The following is a 20,472-nucleotide window of genomic DNA, read 5'->3' as shown; positions in this document are numbered from 1 at the left end:
CTATGTCATCCAAATCTCAGTTCTCGGTGCAGAAAATAGACAGGTGTCTTCTATTCCGTCCGCAATTTTTGGGGAAATCGTAATCTTCAATTGAGACTTGAGAAGAAAATTTTTACTTTAAAATTGTATTCACTACTTCTGAATGATACACAAAAGCACAACAAAAGAATACAAATTTCGCTATCCCTTCTAAACTGGAATTTGATAAAGAAAAAAAAAAATGTTCTATTTTTATCATACATGTATAGTTTCAGTTTCAACCATGGTTCTAAATTTAGATTTTACTTTTATTACAGCAGAAATTAACGGGAAACCAGATGTTGTAACTTTTAAAGTGACAGCATCAGATATACTTCATGAATTTTATAACCAACCGAAAGACGATAACATACAAGTCAAACAGAATAGGTTGATTGAAGCGGCAGCAAAACTTATATTGAATGATTAAAAGCATTCCAACAAACAAGGAAGTGTACCCCGATCCAATGCAATGATGTTGTCTTCAATCACTGCAAATCAAGAGTTTCTACCGGCATCCTTAAGGATGTTCGCTCCTTGTTTTAAAATTTTTGCCAGATATTCGGAATCCTCTGGTTTTATCCATGTAGTGTCATTAAAAAATTTCCCCCACTAACCCCTACTTTTCTTTCCATAATTTGATTACATATAGTTTAAATTGTCATCTTTGAAAATATTATAAAATCCTTGTTATTTTTTCATCGTTTTTGAAAGAAAAAAGGTGCCAATGTTTAATGTATGAAAAATCTAGAGAGAATGATATCCCGCCAAATTTTCAATGGCTTATATCTCGAAAACAAGCACACGGACCCTTCATTTTTTTCTGCTTTTTTAGTTTATTTATTCATATACTATCAATTTATAACAGTCTTTAAAAAAGCTTGTTATTTTGAAACAGTAGCGAACATCCTTAAGAACATTTTTGACGACGTTGTTGAAGAATACGACATCTGATATAAAGATTTGTTCAGTGGGACAAGCTTTAATGCAAGCCGCCAGACCTAGAGTAATTATGACACCCCTACAGGTCGGTTTAGGAATACAACTGCACCACCATTTTGCGTCAAAATACTTGATCGATGTACTTCATGTACTTCGCTTCTGCTCTTCGTACGGCGAAATTTTGAATTTTGAATCCAGCGCGGCAGTCTCCCAAGAAACATACCTACAGTGGAGATCACTTCTAACCTCTCATTAGAACTGTTAGAATAATCTGTCATAGAACAGTTCTACCTAGAACAGTTCTACCCTAGAACTGTTCTAAGTAGAACTTTCAGAATCAGTTCTAGATAGAACTGACCAAATCAGTTCTAGGTAGAACTGTCAGGATCAGTTCTAGGGTAGAATTGTCTAAAACTGTTCTAGGTAGAACTGTCCAAATCAGTTCTAGTCGTAGAACTGTCAGCAGAACTGACCAAATCAGTTCTAACCGTAGAACTGTCAGCAGAACTGACTAAATCAGTTCTAACCGTAGAACTGTCAGCAGAACTGTCTAAAACTGTTCTAGCCGTAGAACTGACCAAACCTGTCAGGATTGTAGAACAATTCTAAATGACGTCACTGCAGTTAGGGCATCTCACTGGTCACCATTCAGTTGGTAAAGCCACACGCAATATTCCTCCTGTCAAAGTTAACAGTCCTCAGAGTCTGACAGATGAGGGGGCAAATGGGTTATTTTTGTCCTTCGTAATCATGGAATTTTGCATTCAGTGATTTATTTTTTCATGAATGTATTATCAATTACTTGTGAGTAGTGCATTTTTCGTGACTTGTTTTCGATATTCAATTTGACAGGGACGTATATCATGTATATATTCTTTATAAGTCACAGGCACTTGTTCACTATCCACGGAAAGGTCGAGTATCAATGTATAGTAGTGTCATGGAGTCATTTTAGACCTCATTTTATATTTTTGTGAAAATTTAGTTTTCAGCAAAAAGGAATAAGTTTAAGATATTTTATTTATTTAAAGTCCATTTCGAAGCTGCAGTGTGTTGATTAAAAGTATTTTTGTTTTATATTCGTTCATTATTGTTGAAGGAAATCATTTTTATATTCTCGATATATTTCAGATAAAAAGTTCAAATTTATCACATATTTACAAAACAACACTCTTCCACAAGATGAAAAGTTACATCGTGCTATAGTTGCTGAAAGTAAATTTTATTCCATTTCTAATGGTATTTTGTACCATTTGTATCAAAGAAGGTGTAGAAGATTACCTAATGAGCTTAGACATATAAAACAAATTGCTTTACCTACTTGTTTAAGGGAAGAGGCTTTACATAGTTACCATGATTCTCTTTTAGGCGGAGGACACTTAGGTCAAGACAAAGTTTATTCTTCTTTATTGGAAAAATATTACTGGCCAAAAATGCATTCAGACGTGTTACAATACATCAAAACTTGTGATAGGTGTCAACGTGCTAAAAGGAATTACAATCCAAACAATCCACCTTTGTCACCAATGCCACATGTTGGTAGATTTCATCGTTGGCACATTGATATTCTTGGGCCTTTGTCTAAAACTAAAGATGGCTGTGAACATATCCTCTTAGTAGTCGATTCTTTTACTCGATGGACTGAAGGTTTCCCCATGAAAACCCAAACTGCTAAGGAAGTTGCAAATATTCTTTGTTCTGAAGTTTTCTCCAGGTTTGGAAGCCCAAAGATTTTATTTCGTGACCAAGCTCAGTCGTTTATGGCTAAGATCATAAAGGCAATTTGCGAAATGTTTCAAGTTAAACAACACCACTCAAGTTCCTATCACGCAAATACTAACGGTACAGTAGAACGCCAAAATAGTACTTTAGCAGCTTGTCTCAGAACGTTTTGCAATAAGGACCAATCGAATTGGCCTTCTCTTATCCCTTTTGTAATGATGGCTTACAGAAAATCACCATCCTGTAACACAACAGGATACTCTCCCTTTTACATGATGTTTGGGGAAGAAATGCGACTTCCTTTTGATGTAGCTTTAGAACCTAAAGACAATTTAAGTCGTGATCTCAAAGACTATATAGCAGGATTTTTGGCAAATTTAAAAATTGCTCATTCAATTGCTAACGAAAGAGACCAGCAACAAAAAGCAAAAGATAAGGAAAGGCATGACCTTAAATTCAACATTCCAAATTTTTCTTTGCACGACAAAGCAAACGGCCCTTATCGCATCAATGAACTTGGTCCAAACTATACGTACAAGATTAAACACATTGAAAATAATACTGTACACAAATCTTTGATTAATGCAATAAATATGAGGCGTTATTATGACCCAAATATTCACCGTCAAAGATATATCAATCCCCAAGATCAAATTGAAAATGATGAAGGTTTAAATCAAAAAACCACCTCAAATTGACAATGAAGTGGAAAATGAACAGGTTAGAAATCAAGTTGAAAATGAAGATACTGAACAAATAGCTATTGAACCAAACAATGACCCACCTGAAGTAGATAATCATAGTAACCAAAATAGAAATGAGAAATTTGGTTTTCAACAAATAAAAAGAGGAGTTTTTCGAAATGGTCAAACATTTATGAGAGTCGAATGGCAAGATGGAACTCGAACTTGGGAACCTAACTCAAGTTTCGACCAAGATTTATTACATGAAATAAATCTAAAATATACACAAAGAGGACAAAAACGTCAGTCAATTATGAAAAGAAGAATCTGAGTACCTTTATGTGTAGTTAAATATATTAACAGTAAATAAATCAAAATTTGCTGCTACGTTTAAAGGTTAAAGATGACAATCTTTAGTTTTTCCTTAAGAATCATAAATTTTAAATGTTTCCAGTTAGGACCCATAAGCATCAAACTAAATACTTTTGAACACGTGCCCATATTTTAAGTATGCACTCATTTATTTTGATCAAATCACAGCCAAATATAGAATAGGAGTCGCACCATATACCTGTACACACATGCAATGACAAAATAATCCACAAGGTTTAACAAACTTCATATTTGTGTAACATAATAAAACAGTGCTGACCATAGTTATATTTTGTTTTCATTATTTGGGAAATTCTGATGTGTAAAAGTCAATCCTCAACAGCTTGTCTGCTGTATTTAGTGCTAGAAATGTATGATCGCGACATGCATTCAAATGACTTTCATCACATCTGTATTTTTTTTACTTTCTTAAAAAAAAAGATTTTTCGATATTTTGTAGGCAATTTTGGGCTTGGTCAGCAAGTTTTGGTATACACTCTTATGATGGTAATTTTTTGTGGTGTATCAGTGGGTGCCATGACAACCAAAGAAACAGACATAATACAAAGAATTAATTATGGTGTGATTTGTAAAGAAGAAGCCAAAATGTATTCATGGTTACACACATTCAAGGTGTCATTACCTGAACATTTCAGTTTACCAAACATTAGTTTTTGTAGTGAAAACTCTACTCAATGTAATTATTTCAATTCTATTATCAGTTTTGTTCACCATTTACAGGACACTATAAAAGTTCATTTAATAGAGTCAATTAGGAATATTAAAACATTAATTCCCCAAAATGATATATTATTAAAAAAGCGCAATGCACGCTCATTTTTACCATTTATAGTCTCATTAGCTAAAGGTTTATTTGGTACTGCAACCATGGGAGATGTAAATTTACTGGCTAGCCATATAAATGAAATAAATAAAAGAACAAGATTAATGGCTAGGGCTTTAGAGCAACATGGAGACCACTTGTCTTCATTTATGTCACTGGTTGACAAAAGAACAACCAATCTGATAGATGGAATGCAAAAAAACTCAGTAGAAATTCTTGTCATTGCAAACAAATTTCAGATGTCATTAGAGAACTGTGATAATCTGTGATCGGGGAAAAAGTCGAATCAAATTATGTATTTCTTATTTCGGACAATATGGACTTGTTTCTTATATTATTTACAGTTTATGTTTAATCTTTTCAGACAATTTCATTCTAAATATAACAGACAATGTGTTTTGATTTGCATTCTTAAATACCATTCATGTGTGTCACTTTTTAATCTAAAATTGTATGAAAAACTTTACAAGAGACTATGTTAATTTATGCTTCACAACTATTTCATTTCCATCATTTTTTTAATCCGTTAATGTTTAAAGCGTACAGAGATAATTTTATCAATATCTATTTTATCAGTTCTTGTTCAGGACATGTATGATAACAATGAAATTAATCCGTTTTTCAATTACGGTCTATTGTTACGTTTAAGTGTTAATTGTATGTTCGTAAAATTTGTCAACTTTATTATTATGTAATCTTAATTCTTTGGTAAACTGTAAACATTGTCTATCTTTATAATGTGTCGACTGAAGTTAAGTCTTCAGTCGGAGTCAGCCTTTTGATCTGACACCATCCGTTCATTAAAGTGAAAATAAAAATCCATACTGAAAGTCATCGTTTGTATTCGCTCTACCAGTCTGTGAGTTAGTTCCGCCAGTGGGTTTATGTTTAATAGGCAGGGGACCAGTCGTCGGTCACTGTCTTTCGTTTCGGCATCTTCGCCAGTTTCAGCAACGGAACCTGTTGCACTGTATCAAACATTCCAGTAACAACATCGTTGTCACATTTGGCGGAGGTAATCCAGAGGCGTGTTGTCTTTTTAGTACAACACACGGTACCGCGTACCTCAGCAGTCAAGCGACCAGAGTTATTCCCCATCAACATATCAAGTTCTATGTTTTCAGTGATGGATTTTAATCTCAGACCGCAATGGAGTATGTGGAGACATTTCACACATCAATATCCAGCTTGTGGTAAATGTGGACTCGCACATCATCGTTTTGAAATGTGTCTAGCTTACAACAAAAGAAAAGATGTTTCTCGTGCGACAAATTCGGACATTTCGCAAGACAGTGTTTTACAGTTAGATCAAGTCTATTCGGTAAAAATCGATCAACTAAATCAACAAATTCAAAAGTGTCTAGTGTACAAAAGAAATCAACAAAAAAACAACAGAGAGACAATCAGCGTCTTATACAATACTATACAACCAAGAACAGTCTTAGAGAATTGCCATTCAGCAATTTACGAAATTCAGCTGTTGTGAACTTTTTCGACCAGGAAGCACCATTGAAAGTCGAACTGAAACAAGCATATACTCAATTACAGAAAAATAAATCAGTGATTTCGGCAACAGCAAACATTTTAAAACGTGCACAAGAGGATATCAGGACTCTTACCTGCAAAGTAATGGACAGTCAGAACCAACCAGATTCGTCAGAGCAGTTAAAACAATGTTTAGACAAAATCAGCAAACTAGAGAAAGAGAATAAAGACAATTCTGCATGCATGAAAACATTATCAGACCAGAACAATTTCTTAATTCTCAAATGTGAATGTCAAACTTTTGAAATCGGAAAGATAACTACTCAAAACCATGAACTTCGGAACAACTCTAAAATTCTAACAGATCAATCTGCCGATATGGCAAATCAAATAAGGATTTGTAGGACTCACCATATGAATCATCAAAATGCAAGTCAGTGTGCCGGAAATAGACATTTCAAAAACCAAAGAACTTTTTATAGATAATTCTCAACTTTTTAATACTTGCGAAACGCGAGGACGCGTTTCATTCGAGGAGGGAGAAATCTGTGATCGGGGAAAAAGTCGAATCAAATTATGTATTTCTTATTTCGGACAATATGGACTTGTTTCTTATATTATTTATAGTTTATGTTTAATCTTTTCAGACAATTTCATTCTAAATATAACAGACAATGTGTTTTGATTTGCATTCTTAAATATCATTCATGTGTGTCACTTTTTAATCTAAAATTGTATGAAAAACTTTACAAGAGACTATGTTAATTTATGCTTCACAACTATTTCATTTCCATCATTTTTTTAATCCGTTAATGTTTAAAGCGTTCAGAGATAATTTTATCAATATCTATTTTATCAGTTCTTGTTCAGGACATGTATGTAGTATGATAACAATGAAATTAATCCGTTTTTCAATTACGGTCTATTGTTACGTTTAAGTGTTAATTGTATGTTCGTAAAATTTGTCAACTTTATTATTATGTAATCTTAATTCTTTGGCAAACTGTAAACATTGTCTATCTTTATAATGTGTCGACTGAAGTTAAGTCTTCAGTCGGAGTCAGCCTTTTGAACTGACACCATCCGTTCATTAAAGTGAAAATAAAAATCCATACTGAAAGTCATCGTTTGTATTCGCTCTACCAGTCTGTGAGTTAGTTCCGCCAGTGGGTTTATGTTTAATAGGCAGGGGACCAGTCGTCGGTCACTGTCTTTCGTTTCGGCATCTTCGCCAGTTTCAGCAACAGAACCTGTTGCACTGTATCAAACATTCCAGTAACAACATCTTTGTCACAGAACACCCAAAGTTTTTTCCTTAACACGACCACATTACTAACAGAGCTCACTAACAAAGGCAACATGCTCAGAAAAAAAGTGGACCAGTTTCAGGCAGCAGTCCAAAGTTTGGTCGAAGGGCGGATCTCACCGTTCTTATTGCCAAAACATACTTTAACACAAGCTCTGCACAAAATCCAAACTATCTTAACAAATTCATACTCTGGATTCTACTTAACACAACCTCACCCATCCTATTACTATTCTAATTCAAATTTCATGTTTATGCGTAACCACTCTAAACTTTTCATTACCCTTCGTTTTCCTATATCTTCACTCACTCACCCTCTTCGTCTTTACAAGATATTGTCACTTCCTGTTCCTGTAAATAATTCTCTCAAGCATGCAACTAAGTTACTAGATCTACCTGATTTCTTTGCTATAACCCACCAGCATGACTATTATTTACATATCTCAGCTAACGAACTAAGTAACTGCAAGCATGAATCAATAATCACGTGTAATTTTAACAAGGCACTCATACCAACGCATGTTCCACAGTGCACTATTGGATTGTTCAATAACGACATCAACCAGGTTTCACAATTCTGTGATTTCCGTTTTTTGAAAAACCATTTGACCCATGATATCATTGAATTGGTCTTGAATTGACTTCCACGTCAGTATTGGTGTATCAAAGTGATTCACTTGCACTTAATTGCCCAGGTAAACAAACCATTTTACCTGGTTGCAAGTTCTGTGTTATTCATTTACCGTGCAAGTGTTCACTGTCTACAGTATCTTTATATCTACCTCCCAGACTGGTCAATTGTTACAACAAAACCTCAGAATTGTCAGTGTTTCATCCAATTAATTTAGCAGTTTTACAAGAATTTTTCAATGAAAATAAGTTAAGAACTATCTTAGGAGATTCTTTATTTTCAAATCAAATCAGTATGACAATACCAGATTTTAAATTTTATTCTCATAATATGTCTAATATTTTAGCTGCAGACCACGAAGTACATTTAAGTTTAAAGAAAATGTCTGCTACAGCAAGAAATGATTCCTTAATATTTAAATCGTTAACAGAACCACTTTTATATGGTCAAATTAAATTACAATCGGAGTGGCCTGATTTAAACGCCATTTTGATTTTTGTAGCTCTAGGAATAGCATCAGTTACATTTCTATTTTTTATATTCATGTTTTTGAAATTTCGTCGAATGGCAACTGCCATTTTAGTACTGCAAAAAGTTATGAAATCAAAATCAGACAGCATCCCATCATTTATTTACCATAAAATTACTGAAACACCTGCACCAAATGATATTTCAGTTATTGAAAAGTTTATAACATCAGAATTTACATGGCTACATGCTTCTGTTATACTAAGTTGTTTAGTACTTGTGTTTTTATCAGTACTTGTTTACTTCCTGTATCGTCAAAGAAATTCTAAATGCACTCGGGTTTACTTAGAAATAACTTCCGGTGGTGATTGTGTTACGATACCCATAATAAACTTATCATTGTGTCCATCATACTACGATTTTTCAACACCTCCAGTGGAAAACATTACATTTTAAGCTTTACCTCATTGTAAATTATTTTTTCTATGTTCTTCATTTGTCATAACCAATAGATCAACTATGAAAACTGTACAGATTCCAGATTTTGTCAGCATAGGATATTTCACTCGAAGAAGACTTAACAAAATTTTAATGCAATCTTTTAATGCGTACATGTATGTTCTAGTTACGCATCAACGTTTTGCTACTGTATTAAACCCAGCCAGCTTTGGTACATAGTTTAACAAAGTTCAATTCTAGAACTATTTGTTTTGTATTCATGTTTATTACACTTTAAAAAAAATGGTTTTCTAAAACCACGATATGCGTGTTTATTTATTTTCTTAGAAGTTTTGAACAAGTTGCGTTCAAAAACAACTCAAAGTAATTCTTGTATAGGTGATGCTATGGACAATAATTTTTATATGACCTTATTACTCAGGACTAATTTGATTATATATTGTTTTTATATTTTGTATATATTGTGTGATTTGTTGTTTTTTTTTTGTTTTTACTTACATATGTTTATTGATTTCTAAAATGTATTATTACTATTTTTCCAGAAAAAAATTTAGTTCAAGATTTCGGGACGAAATCAGCTGAAGTAGAGGGGAGTTGTCATGGAGTCATTTTAGACCTCATTTTATATTTTTGTGAAAATTTAGTTTTTCAGCAAAAAGGAATAAGTTTAAGATATTTTATTTTTTTAAAGTCCATTTCGAAGCTGCAGTGTTGATTAAAAGTATTTTTGTTTTATATTCGTTCATTATTGTTGAAGGAAATCATTTTTATATTCTCGATATATTTCAGATAAAAAGTTCAAATTTAACAGATATTTACTTTGGCATTTGTCACTTTAGATTTTCTCTTTGTTAGGCATTATTTTTATCAATTTAAGATGTTTAGCGACAAGCTTAGTGGACACAATTAGACATGTTTTTTACTAAGTCTATTGTCCTTTAAACACAAACAAGTTGTTGTGTAAACAACATATGTCTAGGTAACCTGGTCAATTAGGGTTCTTTGTCCTGTCCAGCAAAGATCTTTCCACGCCCCTTTTTACCCCAAATTATCAGGGTAACTAAGTTGCTCGGGTGTTTAACGAATCTGATTGGTCGAACCTGAAACAGTAACGCAAAATCGAACAAGTGAATTTCGGTCTCAAAAGTGGCACTTTCTCATGCGTTTTTGAAGATACAAGTTCTAAAACCTACTTCACTGTGTTTGTTATAACTGTTTTCATGTGAGTCAAGTATTTTAATTATTCAAAGTTAATATGTTTCTTTCATTATTTTATTCAATTGAATCATGAAACTTCGTAAAGTTTCGTGTCCATTTCATTTAGTAAAGTTGAAGTTAAATATCTATGAGTTCTGCAAGTAAAGATGTTGAGATCAAATTGTTGTTTCTCGATCAGTGTAAATAGATGTATATATGTTCAAAAAAAAAGGTTGGTTTATTCTTCACAAACTTTCTGTACTGAAGGGTATTTTTAAACGCATTATAGAATTTAGTTTTACGCTCGCATGTTGGAAATGATAATTTTAACTTATCGCTTGTTCATACTTAATAAGAATTAAGGTCAGTTCTGCAAGGGTAAGATGTCAATTATTTTAATAAACGCTTTATGCGTAATTTCCACATGTGTAGGCTAATTTAATAAGTAATTATTTATCGTAAACTATTCTTGTTGTTTAGCCCTATATTATTACGAGTCATGAATTTTTGATACAAAGCAAGCATATATATTTTAAAAGCTAGTTTCCCCATTTCATATTAAATTGTTTAATATTTATATCATTGGAATATTAACGATTAGTTTCGTAATGCTAAGTTTGTCTCGATTTCGAATATTTCTCAACCAAATTTGAATGCTCATCGTCGGAATTGATTATTTTTGGGTTAATAGGTTTTTATATAGTTTAAGTTTTTACTAGCGCAATATATGCTCTACCATGATTATAATTCGAAAGATAAAAGAATTCAACATGTTTATTCATGTCCATTGTTAAGATATTATGTATTCAATACTTTATGCTGTTCAGCACATGCTTTATGCTCCGTTAGGTTCAAATATTAGGTCTTGCATTATGCTCATACATTTATGATTTAGTCCGCATCTTGCTCATATATTTGAATGCTAAATAAGCTTTTATTTATAAGAAATATTAAAAGCATACGTGTTCGTCAGTTAAAATGCATATGCTCATGCATTAACGTAAAGTTTGTTTACTAAAGAAATTAATTGATCAGTTATATTGTAAAATTATATGAATTATATGTTTCTATTATTTGCATTATATACTATTATATTGTTATTAATTATATATGACTTTCTCATGCGCTTTTGATGATTCAAGTTCTAAAACCTACTTCACTGTGTGTGTTATAACTGTTTTCAGGCCCTTACTCATCCCCCTAAGTCCGTTAGGTGTGCTGTTGGTTAAGTCCAACCATAACAGTCAAACAACAGACCATACAACCAAGAAACACCAACTCTGATAGTAGGAGCTACCTTCCAATGGATAGGAAACAAGTGCCTGTGATATAAGTCTTTATATTTTATCAACGTTTTCCGTGATGAAGGTTTTAAATCGTCGTTTTTCGTAAACAGTGATGAAGGTGGTGTTAAACTATTGTTTTTTGTGAACAGTTTTGTTGTATTTCCTGTGAACTGTAATCAGCTAATTTAACATTTCGTAAACTCTGATAAAACATCCCTCTTCCCCACATTACCCCCTCACAGATAGTTTGGGTGGGATGGGTCAGAGATTACTATAACACATAGTATATTATTGTTATAGTAATCTCAGACCTGATAAAATAACTAACTCTACACAAGAAAGGGTTAAAAAATAAAATAATTATGACGAATGTAAATAAACTGTGACCTCGATCAAAACGGTAACAAGCTTACTGTTAAAAAGCATGTTCCATCCACAAAAAACGTGTCACCCCTTTTCCGTCAGAATATCGCCAGTAGTTCATTATAAACTCTAAATAATGAAGTTTGGTATTTTCTTTAGCTGTAAGTACAAATATTTCATAAAATTATTTGTTTTGCCACTCTCCTCCATCGACATCCATCGTAACAAAATTTCCGCTATAAAAGCGACCGAGGAAACGGTTATGGACATTTTCGAGAAATGTTAAAACTGTGCTGTGATGAGAATTTTTTAATATATATTATATTCTTTTGACTTATTTATATTTAAGACAAAGAGTTCTTAAAACTGTTCTATGGATAGAACTGACTAAATCAATTCTAGCCGTAGAACTGACCAAATCAGTTCTAATCGTAGAACTGTTCTAGTCGTAGAACTGACCAAAGATTTGGTCAGTTCTAGGTAGAACTGTCTAAAAATGTTCTAGGGTAGAACTGTCAGGATCAGTTCTAGGTAGAACTGTCTAAATCAGTTCTAGGTAGAACTGACCAAATCAGTTCTAGGTTAGAACTGTTCAAGCTAGAACTGTCTAAAAGGTGTCAGGATGACAGTTCTACATACTGTCCTAGAACAGTTCTCCTGACAGATTCTGACAGATTTGATGAGAAGTAAGAATTGATCTCCACTGTACCAAACGATGTTGGTGATCATACGATTACGTTTTCGGCCGACAATGTGGATCATAATTTAGAGACTTTAGACGGTAATGACACATTTCACGGCATGGGAATCATTGCTACTGTTACACCAAGTATTACTTTCAAAGAACCCGTTCCGAGAATAGATTCAACACCAGAACAAATTATAAAATCCGGCAAAATTGAAATAAAATTTCACAAATTACCAGCTGAAATGCACCCTTTTAATTTGAAGGAACTTAGATGCATGAATAACAATGACCGAACGAAAACCTTAGAGACATTATTGAAGATATCATGGCCTCTTCATTCACCACGTGTAAGCTGGTCAGGATTTATGCAGACAGTTCAAGAAGGACCATATCCCGGAGAATCATCGATACACTTTTTACCCATGAATGACTTAAACCCAAGCGACCTCTCATGTATTTTCTCCACATTATCGTTCATTTGCAAAGAAGCCAATCGCCTTCGAGTTACACCTTCAATTACTTTCGATCAACCTCTCTACTGGAAAGCCTTAATGATATTACACATCGAGCCATCTAAATCTGTTGTTCTACGCCTTGGTGGTTTTCACATGCATGTGAGTTTTCTTGGGTGTATTGGCCACACTATGCAGTCGTCTGGGCTCTATGAGTTACTAGAAAATATCTATGCATCAAACACAATAGAGCATATGATGTCAGGAAAGTCTGTATCGAGAGCTGTTCGAGGGCATAACATATATAATCGATTGTGCTTTGTACATTCTGCTGTTATCGAAAATGATTGAAGTTTCCTTACTTGAAATTGGAGGAACTACAGAAGAAAATGTAAATGAAGTATTTGGCACTAGCACAGAGCAAAATAAAGCATCCTCAGTGCAAAGTTTGAATCTGCACTACAGACATTCAAGGAGATTCTAGAAAACAAAACATCATTTGAAAACGTCTAGAACGACGAAAATGTAGAAGACTTGTTCAGGAGTTGTCGTTTGTTGATGTGGTTCATAAGTGTTTCTCGTTTCTCGTTTTTTTATATAGATTAGACCGTTGGTTTTCCCGTTTGAATGGTTTTACGCTAGTTATTTTTGTGGCCCTTTATAGCTTGCTGTTCGGTGTGAGCCAAAGCTCCGTGTTGAAGACCGTACTTTGACCTATAATGGTTTACTTTTATAAATTTTGACTTGGATGGGGAGTTGTCGCATTGGCACTCATACCACATCTTCTTATATCTATTTATCAATCGATCAGAAACGAGTTTGATAGATTGTCGAAGTATCCAACTGCAAAACTCTGGATTCAGTATATGGACGTGATTAACATTATGAAACTGTTCATTAAAGCAGAGAGAACCGGTGATTGGCTTTTACATTTGCACGCCATACAGGAAATGCTACCTTTTTTTGCTGCAACCGGACACAACTTATATTTGAAGTCAGCCTATTGTTATCTTCAGCAAATGCAAACATTAGAAACAGAATATCCCGATATGTATTCGAAATTTTGTGAAGGATATCACTTTGTTAGGAGAAGCAACAGATATTGTGCTGGAATTTCATGATTTTTCTTCAAAATCCACATTTTCTCCCCAAAAAATCATCAAATGGTTTCCTGGATTTATGGCGATTTTTAATATGTGAATAAGGACACCTAAAACTATAGAACAAACACCAAAAACTTTCTGTTGCAATTAGATCTCGGTCGGGCTAGTTTTGGCACAGATTGACTGGACTATATAGAGTTTAAGAGTATAAGGTAGGGAAAGAAGGGGGAGGGGTGAAGAAAATAATGTTACAATGTCGGGGCCTTTTATAACCATCTATACGGTATGGATTTTTCTCATTGTTGAAGGCCTTATGGTTGCCTATGATAATTGCTTACATCCACTTCATTCAGTAAGGTAGCTGGGGTGTCTAAAGGTTCGACAATATATTATCCGTAAACTTCTGTAAAAGACTTCTCGGTCAGTGTAATTTCAAATTTCAATATATAAACTGGGGATGACGGACCTTGTTTTTTCGTAATAATACATTGAAATTAATGAAATTTGGGATAGATTTGTATAGTAAATGTGTATTAGTTCAGTGAAAATGGACGTCATATACTAAACTCCAAAACATATCTGAAATGAACTAAAATTAAAAATCACACAAGACTAACAATGGCCAGAGGCTCTTAAATTGGGACAGGCGCAAAAATGCGGCGGGATTAAACATGTTTCGTGAGATCTTTACCCTCCCCCTATACCTCTACCCAATGTAGAAAAATACAACCACACAGCAATACGTACAATAAAACTCAGTTTAAAAGAAGTCCGAGTCCGATGTCAGAAAAGATAACAAAAGAAACTAAGCAAAATGACATTGATACATAAATTAACAAAGGACTACTAGCAGTTACTGATATGCCAGTTCCAGACCTCAATTAAATTGATTGAAAGATTATGTCTTCATCATATGAAAATCAAGCACAATCCCTTTCGTAAGGGGTTTAGTATCCTACCGTCATAAAATATATGAGAAGACCATAACCCGTATCATGCCAACAACTAGTTTTAGAATAAATGTGTTTATTTCCAATGCAAAGACCCTATGAGTAAATCAATAATAAAAAGAATAATTACATTGCCGGTCTCGGGAGAAAGAGTTACCAAAATATGACATCTTTAATGACCTGACAACAGTATCGTAACTATATCCCTTCTGAATAAGTCTGTTTAACGGTTTGGTTAGCTTTTGAGGTGAATGCCGACATTTTTGTGCTTTGTAAAGAATATTAAAATATAAAAGATTGGATGTGAAATACCGGAACGTATAAGATGTCTGCATACTGATTTATGTTTATGACCGCAAGGCCAGAACGTATAAGATAATTGCTTTTCATTAATACTTCTGAAATATAAAAAAAAAAACAATAGGGTTCACGGGCCTTATTTTCTTGAAAAAATCCCCCAAAATTTTAGATATACTTTACGACACTTAATTTGTTGATAGTTCAATCTTTAAATTTCAAGTTTTATGTATTTTGTTGTATACTGAATGATACTTGGTAATAACATAAACGGTACCAATTTTTCTGCACCAGATGCGCATTTCGACAATCAATGTCTCTTCAGTGATGCTCGAGGCCAAAATATTTGAAATTCCAAAGCTTATTAAAAGGATGAAGAGCTATAAACCAAAAAGGACAAAAAAGTATAGCCAAAGCCGGGCAAGGAATCAGAGCTTTGCATGAGGGAGATACATTCCTTAATTTTAAATAATTTTATAATTTTGTAACAGCAAATTTTATTAACACAAACACCGTATTTTCATGCTTGTACCGAAAATATTTTTAAAACAAAAAAGTATTTTTGCAACATGACCAGAACGCACGCTCAGAAAACTAGAGGCTCTCAAGAGCCTGTGTCGCTCACCTGATTCTACTTTGGTTTTGGAAATCATGTAAAAATAGATTAAAATCATAACAGATACCCTAATAATGAGTGAGGCCAAATTTGGTTTAATATTGGTCCTGTAATTTAATAAAAAATCCTGGTGGCCATCTTGAACAGTAAATCGGCAACAAAGTAGCAACACTTAATCAGCACCTCATAAGAAACATTTATACCATGTTTTGGTTTCATTCCATTCAGTGCACCTCTAGAAGAAGCATTTGTATGTATTTCCCATAGGTTCTTATGTTAAAGGAAGTCCCCCCATTGGCGGCCATCATGGATGAAGGATCAGCTTCAAAGTAACAAAACTTAGTCAGCACCTCATAAGGAACATTCATGCCATGTTTGGTTTCAATCCATTCAGTATGTGGTTCTCTAAAAGAAGACATTTGTATGTATTGTCCATAGGGTCCTTTGTTAAACATTGTCCCCATCTGGCAGCCATCATGGATGAAGGATCAGCTTCAAAGTAACAACACTTGGTCAGCACCTCAAAAGAAACATGCATGCCATGTTTGGTTTCATTCCATTCAATGGTTCTCTAAAAGAAGACATTTGTATGTATTTCCCATAGGGTCCTATGTTAAACTAAGTCCTCCGCTGGCGGCCATCTTAGATTATGGATCGGCTTCATAGTAACAACACTTGGTCAGCACCTCATAAGGAACATTCATGCCATGTTTGGTTTCATTGCATTCAGTGGTTCTCTAAAAGAAGACATTTGTATGTATTTCCCATAGGGTCCCATGTTAAACAAAGTCCCCCGCTGGCGGCCATCTTGGATTATGGATCGGCTTCAAAGTAACAACACTCGGTCAGCACCTCATAAGGAACATTCATACCATGTTTGGTTTTATTCCATTCAGTGGATCTCTTAAAGAAGACATTTGTATGTATTTCCATAGGGTCCCATGTTAAACTAAGTCCCCCACTGGCGGCCATCTTGGATTATGGATCAGCTTCAAAGTAACAACACTCGGTCAGCACCTCATAAGGAACATTCATACCATGTTTGGTTTCATTCCATTCAGTGGTTCTCTAAAAGAAGACATTTGTATGTATTTCCCATAGGGTCCTATGTTAAACTAAGTCCCCCGCTGGCGGCCATCTTGGATAATAGATGCGCTACAAAGTAACAACACTTGGTCAGCACCTCATAAGGAACATTCATGCCATGTTTGGTTTCATTCCATTCAGTGGTTCTCTAAAAGAAGACATTTGTATGTATTTCCCGTAGGGTCCTATGTTAAACTAAGTCCCCCGCTGGCGGCCATCTTGGATGATGGATCCGCTACAAAGTAACAACACTTGGTCAGCACCTCATAAGGAACGTTCATGCCATGTTTGGTTTCATTCCATTCAGTGGTTCTCTAGAAGAAGTTCAAAATGTAAAAAGTTTACGCCGACGACGGACGACGACGGACGACGCCGGACGACGGACGCCAAGTGATGAGAAAAGCTCACTTGGCCCTTCGGGCCAGGTGAGCTAAAAAACCACCCAATTTACTTTAAACTGTGGCACATAGTTGTCTCATTTGCAATCATACCACATCTCCTTATTTTTATATTATATTAAAAAAATTATTTGCATTATATACAGGCACAATTTGTTTGCCACTATACACAAGGTAAACTCGTATAGCATTACATTATGAACAGTCTCCTCGCATTACACTAGGTACATTTTTTTTAGCATCATATTGGATGTATATTCTCATAAGATCGCCCTTGGTACATTCTTATGGCATTACATCCGTACATTTATAGCATTACATCAGTACATTTATAGCATATCACTATACACAAAGCTTTAGAATTACACTATACAATGCTAAAGCATTACAATATACATAATGCTAAGGCAGAACACTGGGAATGATCTGTGCTACGGGAGTTATATTTATTTTGCTGAAATTCATATGCGGGTTCTTCTTTTGACCTTATTACAGCCATAACAATTCTCAAGATAATATACAGATGCAGTTTTCTTATTTTTTGGGAGTCGTACGTGGTGATATTTAAAAAATAATGGTACAAGAAATTATTTCCTTTGATACTGAAATTCCAGCAAACATTATATCATGCTTTGTCGTGTAGTTAAAGAAAAGGGAAAGCGATCGAGACAGGAAATTTTAAAATAAAATTGCAGAGTTGTGTCACGTGCACGTGTGTGAACCTGACAAATAGAATGGGTATTGTACGCAATACCTTAAATAGCGACGGACATTGTGAGGATGAAAAGATGCAGAAAATTATATTTACTTTTTATACGACCGCAAAAAATGTTTGCGGTCGTATATTTGTATGACGTTGGCGTCGTCGTCGTCGTCGTTGTCGTCGTCGTCTGGCGTCGTCCGGCGTCGTCCGAAGACACATTGGTTTTCGCACTCTAGCTTTAGTTTAAGTGAATGGATCTCTATGAAATTTTACCATAAGGTTCAATACCACAAAAGGAAGGTTGGGATTGATTTTGGGGGTTATGGTACCAACAGTTAAGGAATTAGGGGCCAAAAAGGGGCCAAAAATAAGCATTTTTGTAACTTCCAGACATAACTTCTGTGTTAGTGTATGGATCTCTCTGACATTGTACCACAAGGTTCCATATCACACAGGGAATGCTGGGATTGATTTTGGGGGTAATTGCCTCAAAATTTTAGGAATTATGGGCCAAAAAAGGGGCAAAAAACAAGCATTTTTCTAGTTTCATGACAATAACTTGTGTGTAAGTGTATGGATCTTTCTGAAATTGTACTACAAGGATCCATATCACAAAGGGAAAGCTGGAATTGAGTTTGGGGGTAATTGCCCAAAACGTTTAGGAATAAGGGGCCAAAAAGGGGCCAAAAATAAGCATTTTTCTAGTTTCCAGACAATAACTTGTGTTCAAGTGTATGGATCTCTCTGAAATTGTACCACAAGGATCCATATCACACAGGGAATGCTTGGATTGATTTTGGGGGTAATTGCCTCAAAATATTAGGAATTAGGGGCAAAAAAAGGGGCAAAAAACAAGCATTTTTCTAGTTTCATGATAATAACTTGTGTGTTAGTGTATCGATCTTTCTGAAATTGTACTACAAGGTTCCATATCACAAAGGAAAAGCTGGAATTGAGTTTGGGGGTAATTGCCCAAAATGTTTAGGAATAAGGGGCCAAAAATAAGCATTTTTCTAGTTTCCAGACAATAACTTGTGTTCAAGTGTATGGATCTCTCTGAAATTGTACTGCAAGGTACCATACCACAAAGGGAAGACTGGGATTGAGTTTTGGGGTGATGAATCATAAGGGGGTTCCAAAAATTTTGGGGGGGGGGTTCCTTTTTTTTTTCTTTTTTTCCTTTTTTTTTTCTTTTAAAATTTTCCATTTTAAGTTGGTTATTTCTGTTTTATATTTAAAAGCAATTAATAATGATATGGTAGGAGATACACACCAAACAGGATGTGTAAATTATTATATAATAAGTATTGTGCAATAGCAAGAAATTTTCAATTGCATAGTATTGCACAATAGCAAGAAATCTTCAATTGCACAGTATTGCGCAATAGCAAGAAATCTTCAATTGCACAGTATTGCGCAATAGCAAGAAATATCCAATAGCACAATATTGTACTATAGCAAGAAATTGTCAATTGCACAGTATTGCGCAATAGCAAGAAATATTCAATTGGCAATGCACAGTATTGTGCAAAAGAAGATACTTCGTATAAATTGCTTATTTCTTGACCAATTTCAATGGGGTTTTATTCTTGAATTCTTGGGGTTCTTTAATATGCTGATTCTAACCATGTATTAAGTTTTTGGATTTTGGGCCCGTTTTTAAATTGGTCCACATTGAGGTCCAAAGGGTCCAAAATTAAACTTTGTTTGATTTCATCAAAAATTGAATTATTGGGGTTCTTTGATATGCCAAATCTAACCGTGTATTTAGATTCTTAATTTTTGGTTCCGTTTTCAAATTGGTCTACATTAAGGTCCAAAGGGTCCAAAATTAAACTTAGTTTGATTTTAACAAAAATTGAATTCTTAGGGTTCTTTGATATGCTGAATCTAAACATGTATTTAGATTTTTTATTATGGGCCCAGTTTTCAAGTTGGTCCAAATCGGGGTCCAAAATTAAACTTTGTTTGATTTCAACAAAACTTGAATATATGGGGTTCTTTGATATGCTGAATCTAACCATGTATTTAGATTTTTGATTTTTGGGCCCCATTATCAACTTTGTCCACATTGAGGTCAAAAGGGTCCAAAATTAAACTTTGTTTGATTTCATCAAAAAATGAATTCTTGGGGTTCTTTGATATGCTGAATCTAACCATGTATTTAGATTTTTGATTTTTGGGCCCCATTATCAACTTTGTCCACATTGAGGTCAAAAGGGTCCAAAATTAAACTTTGTTTGATTTCATCAAAAAATGAATTCTTGGGGTTCTTTGATATGCTGAATCTAACCATGTATTTAGATTTTGGATATTGGACCATAATAGGTGAATGTCCAATTTAAAATTTTTCAGTTCTTAGACCACATTCATTCTGTGTCAGAAAGCTATGCTGTGTCACAT

The sequence above is a fragment of the Mytilus californianus genome, unplaced genomic scaffold (assembly GCF_021869535.1).
Source record: "Mytilus californianus isolate M0D057914Y unplaced genomic scaffold, xbMytCali1.0.p SCAF_8, whole genome shotgun sequence".
NCBI lineage: Eukaryota > Metazoa > Mollusca > Bivalvia > Mytilida > Mytilidae > Mytilus > Mytilus californianus.
This window is presented reverse-complemented; position numbering follows the sequence as displayed.